At 37.3% G+C, this 15861-nt stretch overlaps 1 protein-coding gene across 4 annotated transcripts in view; it reads right to left on the reverse strand.

The window, feature by feature from the left end:
* The window catches only part of aplp2 (amyloid beta (A4) precursor-like protein 2), a 169188-nt gene that overhangs the window by 132437 nt on the left and 20890 nt on the right, over positions 1-15861 (reverse strand). The gene's annotated exons all lie outside the window — the stretch shown is intronic.

A 15861-nucleotide genomic window follows, 5' to 3' on the forward strand; every position in this document is an offset into this window, starting at 1 on the left:
AGCTTACGCTACACGTATGCGTTACATTTTTTGAGAGGTGCGCGTCAACGAGCGCCTTAGCATACGCGTGCGCTTGACCCATAAGTATAAATCAGCCATAACAGAGCGGGGTCATGTGACTCCACATGCAGGAGGAAATGTAATTGAAAAAATCGTCCCAGAAAAATGTAATCGATTATAGATTCTCAATGTCGAATTCGATTACTTTTTCGATTTATCACCGAGCCCCCTACCTGCTACTTTTAAATGAAGATGAAATAATAAAACATGCATTATTAAGCTTTATTATCATTGTAAACTTAAGTGAAATGAGGATTTATTTTGGAAATTAAAATTAAAGAAGAAAACTAAAACATAAATAAATAAATAAATAAATAAATAAATACATGTATATATAAATTGCTGATATAAATATCGTTTTACACATTTTATTTAACTTCACTATCTGTTTACATACTGTCATATCATAAGAGCAAAACTAAAAATCAAAAAAATAACTATTTACACAGTAATAAATGATTAGTTGACTTCACTTAAAATAAGTGAGTAAACCTGTTGCCAAGTAAGAAATATTATTATCGCATTCAGAACACTCAATAATATCATATACTATTCCAGTATCGTGCAGCCATATTTCAAACCAAACTTCATTTTTTTGAGCACACGCAATGGGAAAATAACCAAGACAGAGCAAAGTAGTAAAAATAAAAACACTGACAGACTGTTATAAACTCTAGGTTAAGATGTGTTCAAATAAAGTTAGTGCTCCTGTAGGGCGTCTGAGAGCTGCAGTGGAGCAGAACGGCAATACAGACGCTCCATCTGTTTCTGGAGTGACCAGCAAGGAGAAAAAGCCTCAGAAAAAAGTCTCACATCTGTGCTATTTCTGAATGCCACATAGGAGTGAAACAATGCTGGCTGAAAGGAAGTGTGTGTGAAAAATAGAGGCATTCTTATCAGAGAATTCAAGCTTTTCCCCATATCACACAAAAACACCCCACACAGTGAGATGGAAAGAGAACAGGATTGGAGGTAAACCGTGCCAAAAAGCACCAGGGTGATACAAAGCATTCCAGGACATGGTATCAAGGTTATGCCATGTATGGGTTTTTTTTTTTTTTTGGACATGGCAATAGCATGAACTTCTAGACATGGTACTTTGGTGATACTGGTGGTACCATGGTTATTATTAGTGATGACAAAAATATTTGACTGAAATTGAAATCTTGCGCTTTACAACTAGTTATAGCACAGAATACATATTAACAATGTGGTATATTGAAAGAATCACTAGATCCCATCTGAAATATAAAGATGATAATATATTAGCAGCTATATCAGTATTGGCTATAAATGCTCACTTTAATAACATTATCGACCTACGTAATTTATCAGTTCGATATATTAAAAGTCCATGAAATACAGATTATTTCTTTAGCATTATGGATTATACATGGACAGTATCAGTTATCAGCTTTCAGATATACAAAGTTACTGCTAATAGTTAAAATGTCTACAGTCTTACAAATAATGGTACAATGTTGTACCAAAGAAGGTACAAACCCTTGTCACTGGGGCAGTACCTTTTTATGGAACAGAACTGTACCTTAAGACAAAGAAACTAATTTGTATTATTGCAGTTTGTACTTTTAAGGACATGATTTGTACCATGGGAAACCAAAATGTACCTTTGGTTTTTAAAACCTTCAGATACAATATTGTACCTTCATCAAAGCTACAAATCTGATCCATGAAGGTATCACTACAGGGACAAGACACTTTGTATCTTAAGTGTCAAATGTGTGCCTTCAAGAAACTATGTAAAGGTATTTTGCCACGGTATATCCAAAATGTGTCAATTTATTTTCAGTAAATATAAAATAATCAAATAAATTTATTAAACAATGTTTTTAATAAAAGTTTATTTTTGTGTGAATGCACTTTTTTCTATTTACAGTAAAGAATAAAAAGATCGATTTTTTGCGAAAGATTTCACAACATTTTTCACAAAAACGTTACAGAAATACATTCTCCCATATAAAACATTTTTTCGTCTGGTTTTCCCACAATACCTTTGTAATCACTTAAAAGTTCATTTAATTTACTTAATTTTAAAATAAAAAAATTGTATTACACAAAAGTATTGTAACGAGATATGCACAATATTTGATTAGTTTTACAATACTAAAATATCTGCATTAACACTTTGCATATGCAGGACTTTTGCCAGCTCACGTGCGTAGTGGAAAGCAAACGCCAAAATGTGCAGATATCAATGAAAATGTATTTATCAGAAAATGCTTACCAAATGTTCATTAAATGTTTAGTTTACAATACCTACTGTTTTATGTTTTACCAGTTGTTTTGTTTTATAGAACTTAATGTTTATGAGTTTGTTTAAACATATGCTTTTAAATGATGATTTATGTTTTAATATGGAAATTATTCATAAAATCACTTCTCCTTTCCAGTCATGCATAATTTCTTAAATATTGTAATAAAGGAGTTGTCCAACACTTACGTACGTTTTTATGAGAACAATTGTGTACTTTCATTTCAATTGTACCATAAAAGGTACAGAAAAGTTTAATAGGTCTTTTCTATACCATATAGGGCACAACTTTTACAAAGGTACAAAACTTCCTTAAGGAACATTATTTGTACCACCTTGTGCCTTTTTTATGAGAGTATATATTAGACATCCCTACTGAAATTAATCCTTAATTAACTTAAGTGTCATACAGAACAGCATGTAAATGTTAAGTGATGTTACATTTACCTCGGAAAAATGTATCATTGTATATGGCTATTAGTCATCCTGAGAAATATGTTTATTTAGCTGAGTATATGCATTTTTAATGCAGTTCTAATAGTTTCTTTTTTTTTTCAACTAAATCTGTTTATGATGGCTTCATTATTTAGTGTGAGTAAGTCAGTCTATTGTTACAGGTACCCTAGCCACCATTTAGATTGTTACATTAACAATGAACTTGAAAAAGTTGATTAAAAACGTTTTTTTGCAAAATTTAAAAAGTAAATAATACAATTTATATAGTGCTGATTATTAATTATAATAATTTTTTAGGAGTTTTCACCTTTTATTGTGAAAGGATAGTGGAGGACAGACAGGATGAATCAGCATAGAACTTCGAGCTGAGAATAAAACTCAGGTTGCCGTGAGCACAATGGTGCTATAAGTCAGGACACCTAACCACTATAAGCTTTTCGCACCAACTACAGTGTTAATTATCAAACGAAGTTGATTTTGGGATTATTAAATACATATTTTTAGTTTAAGGGTTTCTTTAAAAAAAAAAAAAAACTTCACTTCCTTTTTACATGCTGTCATATTATAATAAAGACAAAAACTAAAAGCCAAAACTAAATGATTAGCTGACTTTAATTCTGCTACTTTTAAAATTAGTTGAATTTACTTAAAGTGAATAAACCCGTTTCCTTAATTTAAGCAAATTATTAATAATTATAAATCAGTTTCAATCAACTTAACCGTTCCAATTCACAACGGGTTTACTCACTTTAAGTAAATAATCACTTTTAACTGTGTGGTCTAAACTAAAACTAAAAATCATGTTTTACATATGCAGCATGGGACTATTTAGATACCATCTGATGCCAATATTAAAGCATGATGCCACCACAGTACATTGTTTGCAAGGGGTCTTCCAGTATATCCTACTGTACATAGGTGAAAAGTAGGGCAAAGGGGTTTATTTTTACTTTAAAGACAGCTTACACTGATTAACAATTCATGGGGAAAGTTTGTAACTTGTAAACATCATAAAAAATACCATGGAATTCCCACATGATACCAACATCACCACGGTTTCTTTTAGTAAGGCAACCCTGACTAAAATAAGTAACCCTGATACGAAAGAGAAACAATGTACACTGTAAAAAGCGATTAGTTGACTTTACTCAAGAAAAGAGTGAACTCATTGTCTTATAAAGTGAGGGACATTAGTATTGAACACGTCATTTTTTTCCTGGGAAAAATATTTCCAAAGGAGCTGTTGACATGAAATTGAACCAGATTTTGTTAAAAATTTTAATAATAATTAGTTATGTTTATTAACAATGAAATGACAAGTACTGAACTACTGAAATGTGTTTAATACTATATCTAAAAGCTAATTTGGTGATGGCAGCTTAAAGACGCCTCTCAGCTGAAGAATGAAGTCACATGCATTGCTCAGCTGTGAGTTTTTTCACAGACTTCAACAGAGTGTAAAAAATATTTTGCATTCTCTATTGGATTCAAGTCAGGCGATTGGCTGGGCCATTCTACAGCTTGATTTTCTTGCTTTGAAAGCATTTGATAGTTTCCTTGGCTGTGTTTTGGACCATTGTCTAGCTGAAATGTCCACTCTGGTTTCGTCTTTTGCATCCTGCTAATGTAGCTGTTGGACTGAAGCAGCTAATATTCATTTACAATAAGGAAAAGCAGAAGGTTGCTGAAGAACGACTGACAGATTTCAGCTGCTGTCTGGGCTTTCCATGCCTTTCTACAACTCCTTTTCTTCATTTGTTCAATACTTTTTCTCTGTGTCATTTCTAGGCATGGGACGATAACTGTTTTCAACAGTGTAAACCGCAGTGTGAAAAAGTCAAGGTTTTAAACAAATCAAATTTTTTTGCTATACCCTTCCTAAGGTATGTACTACTACAGCAGCTATGCTAATTATTCTCTTTTTATTCTCCATTTCCACTTGGGGATACTCTTCCCGAGGCCCTCAGACTATGCAGAGTCACTGATTTGATCCAAGACCAACGACGAGATGATCCCAAGGTTTCCATATCCTGGACCAGGCCGTATCCTGAGCAGCTACTGTGGTGGTCATGGAGGAGTGGAGAACATGAGACTGATTCCTGTGATGCTCCAGGGACAGACGAGTCTTCGCTGAGGCCAGCTTCCAGCCTCCGCCGCTGAGACAGCAGCTCTGCACAAGACGTTTGGCCAGCGGAGAAATTAAAATGATCGTGCCCAACTGAGTCTGGTTTCTCTGAGGTTTTTTTTTCTTCACTTTCGCCAATTGGTGAAGTTTTTTTCCCTCTCCGCTGTCGCCTCTATAGCTTGCATGGTTTGGGATCCTTAGAGCTGCACATCGTTGGATTTGCTCTTCAGTGTTTGGACTCTCAGTGGTGATTTTTAAACCACACTGAACTGAGCTTAACTGAACTGAACTTAAACTCTACAAACTGAACTACACTGTTCCAATTTACCATGACCTTTTATGTGAAGCTGCTTTGACACAATCTACATTGTATAAGCGCTATACAAATAAAGGTGAATTGAATTGAATTATGTGTAAGATTTTTTATTTACATTTTTTGTTGTTTTTTTTAGGACAACAGTATCTCCAGCAGAAAAGATATACAAAGATGCCATTTTAAATTGTAAAAAAATCAAATAAAATCTGTTTTTGACAAAGACAGCAGAAGTCAAAGATTCATCTGATTTATTAAGCCTGACATGTTTACTGCTCCAAAACATTTGAAATGTTTCTTTAAATTAAAATATATTGTGTTTAAAAGGGAAAAAAGCTTTTGTTTTTTACCTAGACATTTAAAAATAATATATTTTAGAGCAGTAAACACAATACAGTGAAACCGTGATATTTTTATTCAAGGTTATCATACCGTCAGAATCTTATTCCGGCCCATGCCTAGTCATTTCATTTTATTACACATAACTTTATTTGTAAATTAATTAGTTTTGTTTCTTTGCATATGTAGATTTTATTGGTTGTTACCGACATCTGGTAAACATTTCAAGTCAACAGCACCTTTTGAAATAAGTTTTCTGAGAAAAATGATGACGTGTTCAATACTTATTTCCCTTACTGTATTTATAAAGCTAACAAACTGTGCATTATTATAAAAGTTAAGTCACTGGGTTTACTGACTTCAAGTAAAATCAACTTGTTGCTTTTAACACAGCAGGTTTACTCACATTTTCATAGTAAAAGTACCTAATCGTTTTTTTACAGTGTAGGAAGGCAAAGGCAGAGAAATAAATGTAATGAAAGCAACACACTGTGAACGAATCTCTCCCCCTCATCTGCAGCTCTGCCATCCTCTCACAACCTCCAAGGTCGAGGTTAAATGGATCATTGAGTCCTCCGATCCACCCCCTATCGCTGAACATACGATGAGCAGCAGGAGAAAAGCAGATCCCTCAGTGCCACACACACACAAAGAGTTTTCCCTGAGGTACTAGAGGGGAATGGAGGGCAGCCATCTTCATCTTGAAGGAGGAACAATGGTGATGAATGTAATTTGGACATGGGTATTTGTCTCTTTAGTGGGGTGGAGGGAAAAAATGGATTTAAGTAGATGTGGGTGGTGCTGTACTAAAGCAGTGCATAAAAGTCATGTGGACACGGATTATGTCAGGCATATACACATGTTTGCAATGAAACGTGCTATAGAGGGCTGCTTCACAAGATCGGGTTTACTATAGAGATGGATGGTAGTAAATTAGTGGATGCTAAAATTCAAGTAATTTCTATAGACCTTTTTCTTGGCTGCTGCATAGAGGGCGCCATTGCGGTCAGCGTCTTCCGGTAGAATGGTTAGAACTTCTGTTTACAGTGTTTACAATAGGTGATTTGCGCTCCGAAAACGGGTTTCAATTGCGTTTTTAATGGATTACGAGCCGTTTTTGTGACAGACAACTTAGAAATGTGTATGTTAGAGCAGTTATATTCTGTCAGATGTAATTCAAGCGCGAGAGAAAAACGTTCTCCTAGTTTATGTGTCTGCCGTCCGAAATACAGTGCGTGTGTGTCAGCTCAGCGGCTCTTTTAACAAACACACACACACGTATGCAATAACTCACTGCATTATAGAGCAAACCAGATTACTGGCACGAAACTTAACAGGAAACTTAACATGCAATTTACAAGAATGACCAATAAAAGTCTGTTACTGATATTCTGCTGGCTGATTTGCATGTTGATGCTAATCCCAAGCCGTTTACGTTTCATTTAGTATGTTGTATTTACCACGGTTTGTGTTTTTCTGTCATTTCAAAATGACACTAGCCTATATTTTTACTTTGTCACAGTTATTAAATCAGTGTGTCAGTGGGACAGTACAGGGTACATGTGTGTGTCAAACATTTTGGTGAACTACATGTGTTTGGGTTGTTATATAAGAGAAGAAAATGTTGACTTAAGCGATGACGAGGCTTCATTTTAACGGCAGAAGATGCCGTCTGACAACGAGGGGAAAATGCCTCACAGCTGATGTTTTCCATCCTATAGACCAGTTACCATATTTGTAAACATTCAGGATGCGCACACAGGGAGGTGGCAGAAAGAAACCGGGAGCGCTAGCATTTCCAGCGAGGGAATGACATCCGATGCTGTACAGAGTTTGTTGTTGTCTTAGAAATAAGATATATTGATTACACATTATTTATATTATTTACATAATGTTTTCAGCATATTATAACAGCTCGTCACCCAGTGATAAGCACAGTGATTTGGCAATATTAACGTTAAAGTGAGCGGCGTTCATCTGACAGGTCCATTTGCGATAGCACGCTCCCAATGAATATTGGATAAGACGAAATGACCAAGCATCCAGCCTCAAATATACAATCTCATTGAAGCTCCAAGTGATTTTACAAGAGAGAAGTTAAAGGTCTACAAGTCTTTGGATGCCAACAATGTTGTTCTGTGTGGTCATGTGCAAGAAATAATGCTCCAGGAGTAAGTGCTCCAGCACAGTGACAGACATAAAGGAAGCAGATCTCACGTAACGTTTGTGAGAAATACTACAGTAAGAACTTTCCCCATTGATTATTTGATGTATTTGTTGCGGAGTTAATTCAAGCCTTTCTGCAATGATGAGTCACACACAATGTTGTTACAAAGTTCGCACACACACACAGCGTGCGCGTTTAACTTTGCACTGTTTTTGCACGCAAATGTGAAAGGATACACGTTAAAATCCACTGCTGTATGGATATCCGTTATGTTAATGTACAAAATAAACCTGATTTAAATGTCCACAAACCGGGATTGAAGCGTCAATTGTACTGACATGCGGCTGTGGTGATAAAGATGGTAAAAAAATAATACATTTTAAAAAAGTAATAAATTTTTGCTGTAATTCATGCCAAACATGCACGGTTTTAAAAACTTTTATACTTGTAAAACTCATTCAATGATCGATGACGACAGAGAGCTGAACAGATCTTTTAATCCCAGTTGCTTTGCACTCATCCTGTCTTGTTGATTTGATTTTACGCGTTACTTTAGAGACATGTTAATACGCGGCTGTCAATCAATTCGGTGGCCAGGGAAACCGTACTCTTGTGTTAAGTTGCGGTTGGCCTCAAAAAAAAAATTAATTAATTAAATTTAAAAAAATAAAAACACGCTGGGATTTGAATCCCATTTTAACGTCAGGAATTTAAAAAAATAAAAGAGACTTAATGCGTTTATATCACCCCAATATAACTGTGGACACACTATACCTAAACACAGTTCTGTCCAAATAGCTTACAAATAATGATTTTCATCATAGTGTAGGTGCCCTTTAATATTAAGTAAATGAATTATGTGAATTGAACCAAAGGTTTTACTCGCTTTTTAAAATTGATCATCACTAGAGTCACATCATCACTTTTAAAATCATCACTGGAGGGACTATGTTTCTCGGCTGGCCTGGGAATGCCTCGGGATCCTCCCGGAGGAGCTGGAGGAAGTGTCTGGGGAGAGGGAAATCTGGGGTTCTCTCCTAAGACTGCTAGCCCTGAGACCCAGCCCCGGAAAAGCGGTTGAAAATGTATGAATGAATGAATTTTTATGACTGTTGGTTGTTTTTTCATTTTCTAATTTTTTTATTTACTGTCTAATTGTTAAAATGTAAGTTTTATGTTTGCATTTTTTAAGCGTATTAACAAGTGAACGTCTGCAAAAATTGCCAGTAGTAAAAATATTTAAATCAAACCAAAATAGTATGTCTTGTCATCATGGCAAAGATAAAATAAATCGGTTATTAAAACTAGTATGCTTACAAAGGTATTGGGGGAAAAAAATATAGAGGGGCTAATAATTCAGGAGGGCTAATAGTTCTGACTTCAACTATATTTTTTAAAAAACATTTGAAAAATAAAACTAAAGTAAAAAGGAAAAAATAGAAAGAATTAAAACATGAACTGGCCATTTTGATGAGCTTCACCCATGCAAACTGAGAAGCTGACTCATGTGTGTTTGTGGATCCATGCGGCCACGTTTTTGTGACTCAATGGCAGCCGCAGGGTTTGTCTCTTTTTACCCTGTCTCTTTCTCTCTCTGTGGGAACTGTACAGGAGATCTCCTCTGTTTACAGCACTCTGAAACAAAGCCTTCTCTCTCGCTCTCCAAAGCTCAAAGCCACTGGAAATCAACTCACTAAACCAGAAAAACAATGTTCCAAAATGTCTCACTGCCCCCACAACAAAACATCCTGTTCCTGCTCAAATGGAGCACGATGAGAACTGCTCTATTTCTGAAGCCTTCTAGCCAAAGCGTTTAATAGCTCTCCGAAACATTAGGAATGGGATGAAGTCGTTCGGGAAGGCGGTGGAGTCAGCTGGCAGCGTTGAAATCATTATAATTAGCAACTACTAATGAAAAGCCTCTAAATGAGGACCTGATAAACAACAATCTGTCAGGATCTGCAAGCTTGGAGTCCGCTGTTTAAAGGGGAAAAAAGATTGGGCGTATCTTTAAGAGGAGAATGTGCTGAGCTTATCTTTTGCTGCTTTTCAGTGTGCGACACACTCAGACTTCCGCATGCTATTTGAAGCATCATATTTATTGATTCGCAATTCAATGAGGGAGTCAGTTGTGGAAAAGAGGTTCTAAAAGATTGGGGATACATACACTCACCGGCCCCTTTATTAGATAGAACCATCCAACTGCTCGTTAACATATCCTTCTAATCAGCCAATCACATGGCCACAACTCAATGCGTTTAGGCATGTAGACAGGTCAAGACGATCTGCTGCAGTTCAAACCGAGCATCAGAATGGGGAAGAAAGATGATTTAAGTGGCTTTGAACGTGCCATGGTTGTTGGTGCCAGATGTGCTAAATGTACACAATAAATTGTGTTAATTCGAAATGGTTTTGATGGTTCTGCAATCAGTAGTAAATCTTCTCTGAAGGCTAGAGAGGGGTCTAGCACAAACTCCAAACACCCACAAAGAAGAAACTTTGGAAATCTCTATAGTTGATGAAACACAGAAAATTGACTTGCTTTCATTGAATCAACATGACTTAACGCATGTCAATTTACGGTTTATCTGAGATGTTGTCCTGATTATTTTCCTAATGACAGTATATAATTTAAAGAATTAAATTAAGAGTTATGTTACTCTGTGTCGAGTTTCTTCGCAGGTGTTTTGTATTTTCTGAACGCTACCCTAATGTACAAGTAGCTAAAACTCACTCATTCAGAGGCGGAAGCCGGCAGACGAGCAACAACTTTAATCATAAGGTAAACACAAAACAAAACTTTCCATCTGGAGCTCCTTCAAAGGACTCGACACTACAACACCTTTTATTATAAGGTTCTATCTGACATTTTTTCAAAATTATTTACATATTCTTATAAAATCACATCTTATTTACATTATGGGATGTTTTTTTAGAAGTTGTTTACATTTTAGGACTTTTTATTTAAAAAAAAAAAGTTACACACATACTGTTTGCTGTGGAATGCAAAAACTTTTAAGCTCAATATCTCAAAATCATTCAGAATGCAGACAGAACCTTTATAATTCCAAGGTGATGACTTGTAAACACTCGCTCCAATGGGCTCGCGGCTCTCAGCACTGCTCACATTCGTCACTGCTACCAAGCCGACCAATCACAGAGCTTGCGCTACGCATTGTTGCCATGTGTAGATACATTTTTTGAAAGGTGCGCATCAGCCAAAAGCTGCACTGCAACGTCACGTGCGCTTGATGCAGAAATATAAATCAGCCTTAATTCCCTGTAAGAAGCCACAGCATCCCAAAAAGTACACTATATTAAAGGGGAAAACTTTATAGACCAAAATAATCGTTATTATGATTTCTTCCATAATCAAGCAGCCATATTCATTGGTGTGATCAAAGACACTTAAGATCATCCAACTTGCAAATAGATTTGATCATATTTGTGAAGAGGTAGCTAACACATATCACTATGGGCTATTAGATATTCCCTTGTCAAGATCTGCTTTCCATAAAGTGTGTTATTTGCCACCACATTGTGCATTTAAAATCCTCAACAATCTATTCATTCTTTGGCTTAGTCCCTTATTTATCAGTGGTCACCGCAGCGGAAGGAACCGCCATCTATTATAGCATATGTTTTACGCAGCGGATGCCCTTACAACCTCAACCCAGTACTGGGAAACATTTACATTCACACACTCATACACTAAGGTCAATTTAGTTAATCAAATCCACCTACAGCACATGTGTTTAGACTGTGGGGGAAACCGGAGCACCTGGAGGAAACCCACGCAAACACGGGGAGAACATCAAAACTCCACACAGAAATGCCAACAGGCCCAGCAGAGACTCGAACCAGTGACCTTCTTGCTCTGAGGCGACAGTGCTAACCACTAAGCCACCGTGCTGCCTGCCAATCTACTGATTATCCCTTACTAACCTAATGAAACTTTGTCAAGTTTGACCACTAAAATCGCTTACAGTTTCTGTAGTGCAAGCTTAAAAAAAAGTAGATGCATTTCATCATTCCTCGGGTGAATATCGTAAGCCTAATTGATCTGAATCCTAAGCAACTGTAATAGATGCAGGACAAGTTACCAAGTCCATGATCATATGAATAGCGCCAGAAAAAAAGCCTCATAGCACTTTTATTAATTCTGTTCTATTTGCAGAACAAGACAATAAGGCCGGTGGCAGCCATGAGCTGCGCTGCGACTTCCCCAGAGACTGAACTTCCACCATGTTGGAGTGTGTGTAGAATTCTCCACGGCAGATTGCATCAGCACGTTTTCTACACTTGCCACCTCCAACCCTCCTCCTCTCCCTCCCACTTGCGGGGACATCGTATATATCTCTCCTTGACAGACGTTCCTGCTCCAGGCCTCTCTCAAAGCTCTCCTTAATCTCATCCTGTTCTCCTCTCCTTCATCATACAGGACAGAGTAGAAGAAACCATGCCTGCGGTCATTTCAGACTGGACGTTTCTCCACGGTCACTGCCACCAATATAAACAGCTCTCCTTCCACCAGAATCATAAGCTGCTGAAATATTGCTCAGTGAACGAAGCTGACCTCTGAACTTCAGGTTTCTTGAGGTCTTTGCTTTTCAGCCAATCGCATCCTCTTTCCCTCGATCTGCTTTCCTCCCCAAAAGTGCTGCATCAGGGTTGGCAGTGTTTTTTCTGGTGGTTCAGCAGAGCAGATCCGGGTCTCTGGGGTGTATATGGTTACAGCACACTGATCTCTCTGCTCAGCTCTCCTGATCTGACATTTTCATCCTCTTCCCTTACTCTGCCTCTTACCATCAATTCAATCAGATCGCTTAAGACTATAAACTATCAGACAGAGTGGGTAAATATGCTACTGTGACTTGTTAGTTTCAACCTGCCATTAAAGCAGGATAGTCAATTCTTCACAATATTTACTATAATATATTAATTGTTTTATTGATGTGCAGACTGACATAAGAGTATATCTCAAAGTAAAATGTAGTCAGAAGTTATCAAGGGCAAAAATATGACAATGATTATTGGTTTTAAACACACAGTCTGTGTGAAATCTATTTGTTTATCTGTTTATTTTGCTAGCGCACATTGTTATTCTTAGGGTGAACAAAATAATGCAAATTAATCTTCAATCAGGAGTGGGATTTGAAGCGTCAGTCTTTCTGTTGATGCAAGTTTGATGCTTCAGCCACAATATTCTTAACCTCACCCGTCTTACCGCTAGTTTGCAATGTGGGAATGATGCTCAAAAAAAAGCCCCGCCCCCTTCTCTAGTGTTGTCACGATACTGGAATTCGGTACCAATAGTTACTGACATTTTAAAAACGTCCATTTCCCGCTAACATTTGAGCGCTGTTGAGCTTGTTCTTAAACAGCGCTGATTTGCCATTGTGTTCATGTGCTTAACAGAAATGACTGTGATTGGCCGTGAAGGTCATCAGTTCACCGAACTCACTGTTGTTTACTGAGGGCAACCACAGATACAGGAACACTGGAGTATTTTAAAGACGTGATTCATCAGCGGATCGCTCATATGTGAGCTTACAGACAAACCAGCTGATCGACGTGACTTTGAAACACTCCAATGTCCCTGTACCTGTGGTTACACTTAGTAAACAGTGGTGAGTTCGGTAAACTGATGACATTCACGACCAATCACAGTAATTTCTGATGAGCATGTGAACACATTGGCAGATCGTCGCAGTTAAAGAACATGCACATATGTTAGCGGGAAATGGACGTTTTTTAAATTTCAGTATCGCTGGTACCGAATTCCAGTATCATGACAACCCTATCCTACTCAATAATCCGTTTCAGTTGGAAGCCTATTCTATTAATCAAAAATGACAGTAAAGAGGTTTAGGTTAGGGGGAAAACATTTTAAATAAATGCTGAAACTGATATTAAAAATAAATATTTTTAAAATTTCTATAAAATACTTAAGCAGTAGATTTTTTCTACCATTTAACAGCGTTTTAGAATGATTTTAATATCTAATATTTTATGACATTGAATACTGGATGAATGATCCTAAAAATTCAGTTTGCGTCACAGAAATAAATCACATTTTAAAATATCCTCACAAAAAAATTAACATAGCCAGCCTTTAATAGTGAAAACGAATTAATAAAAAAATATATATAATCAAACTTCATAAAAACAGTCTGTACAAACACTTTGATTGTCATTCTACCTTTGGACATGTCATGAGGAGAGGAAAGCCCCTTCAGAGATTGGTGAAAATTAGAGGTCTGCGTGAGACAATTTTTTTTTTGTCTCGTTCTCGTAAGGTTTTATTCCGCACACGACCACTCCCATTGTATATTAAGCCTGTGTTCAGCTGCTGCCCGCCCCACCCTGTTTTCTACCTGACCCAACAGTTCCAGCTAAATTTAGATCTGGTTTCCAAAATCTCACATTTAAGCGAGTCTCTCACACTGGTACTACCAAAAGAGAGAGATAACAGTTAAAACCATAGGTTGTGCAAGCATTGTAGGCTAAATGTCAGTTTTGTTTGTCCCTTTGTGATTAGACATAAGTGCCACCTTAAACCTGAGGTTCCAGTCTTGTGACTGCTAAAGGGTAAAACTTTGAGGCATTATCACATTGCGCAAAGGGTAATTTTTCCATTTGCGTCTATGACGCATGAAAAAGACTCCCATACATCAGACTTGACTGATGTGGGTTTCCTAACAGTTAACTGACTGCTTTCTAATGCAAGCTGAAGGACAGCGCATCTTCACTTTGCTCTCCTATGTTGGTAAAGCCCGTTATGCAGATAATGCACACACAGACCATGAGAATAAAATGCATGTGCAGAAAGCACTGGTCCATGCATTCATCATGTGTAACAGTCATAAGCACTGGCCATACTGGTGCTCAATAAGAATAAAGAAATCACAGACATGCTGTTCCAAAATAACATCAGGACTCTGGAGAGCTATTTTGTTAGACCGCCCGCTCCCGTTCAAATGACACAGAGTTATTAACCACGTTTTATTCGGAAATTTGGATTGCAGACCTCTAGTGAAAATCTCTCACTTATTAGTATAAACAGCCCTGAGTGAGAAGCAGCCGTCCGCTATTAGAGTCTTGAATCTGCCACTATGCCGACACGCAGGCATTTGTAGCCCTGCCTATTTCGAAAAGAAAGCTGGGAAACACTTTGATTGAAATTCTCCCTTTGTACATCATCGAAAGAGGAAAGCCCCGCCCATTAGTGACAATCTCTCCCTCATTAGCATAAACACTATAAACAGCCCCTTAAAAAGAGAACAATAACATTTAAATTTAAAGCGACAGTCACCAAAACACCACAATTAGCATTAAAGCCTAAAAGAAGCCAATTCAAAGAGTTATAAAACATTATCTGTGTGGTATTTTGAGCTGAAACTTCGCACTCATCATACACTTATTTTACATCTTGTAAAAAGGGGCATAATAGGTCCACTTTAAATAAATACCATCTTGGCGAGAGACTTTTAGGTGAGGTCAGCATGTATGCATAGCTCTGTTGCTCCTGGCACTGGTCATCACTTTACTGTCCAAATAGTTAGGTAATAAAATTCCAGATGCTCCAGACAGCCTGTTAACCAGCACAAACATGCCAACACAGCCACACTAGAAAGGCTGGCAGAGATGAGACTGTTTACTTAGGCAAGAACAGAGAAGGAGGGAACAGACAAAAAACTCTTTATCTTCAGTTGAAAAAAAAAATCTCTCCTAATGATTTGCCATTCCCCAGCCAGATAAAAGTACTCAAAGCTACCTAAAGACTCCTGTTCAAGAAACACAATGACTGACCCGCCATCACTGACCCGAGAGACGGAGACAAGCCAATCTCTGAATGCCCGCCTCAATGAGACCTGCTCCTAGAATTCAAATAGAGACCAACAACACGGGAGAAGCTACGAGTCAAAAGCCTGAGCTGAATTCAAATGAGCATCCAGTCATCTCCCACACAACATTCACGAGCGCATTTGATCATGCAAATTAAAAGCACACAGGAGTTTTGCATTTTGTTTTAATTCCCTGATTTATTTGCTGCCACTCCTACTGGAGCAAGAGCGAGCGGTTTGATGGACAGAAGATGAATGAAGAGACTGACACACTTCAAAATC

This window comes from Danio aesculapii, chromosome 18 (genome assembly GCF_903798145.1).
Source record: "Danio aesculapii chromosome 18, fDanAes4.1, whole genome shotgun sequence".
Taxonomy (NCBI): Eukaryota; Metazoa; Chordata; class Actinopteri; order Cypriniformes; family Danionidae; genus Danio; species Danio aesculapii.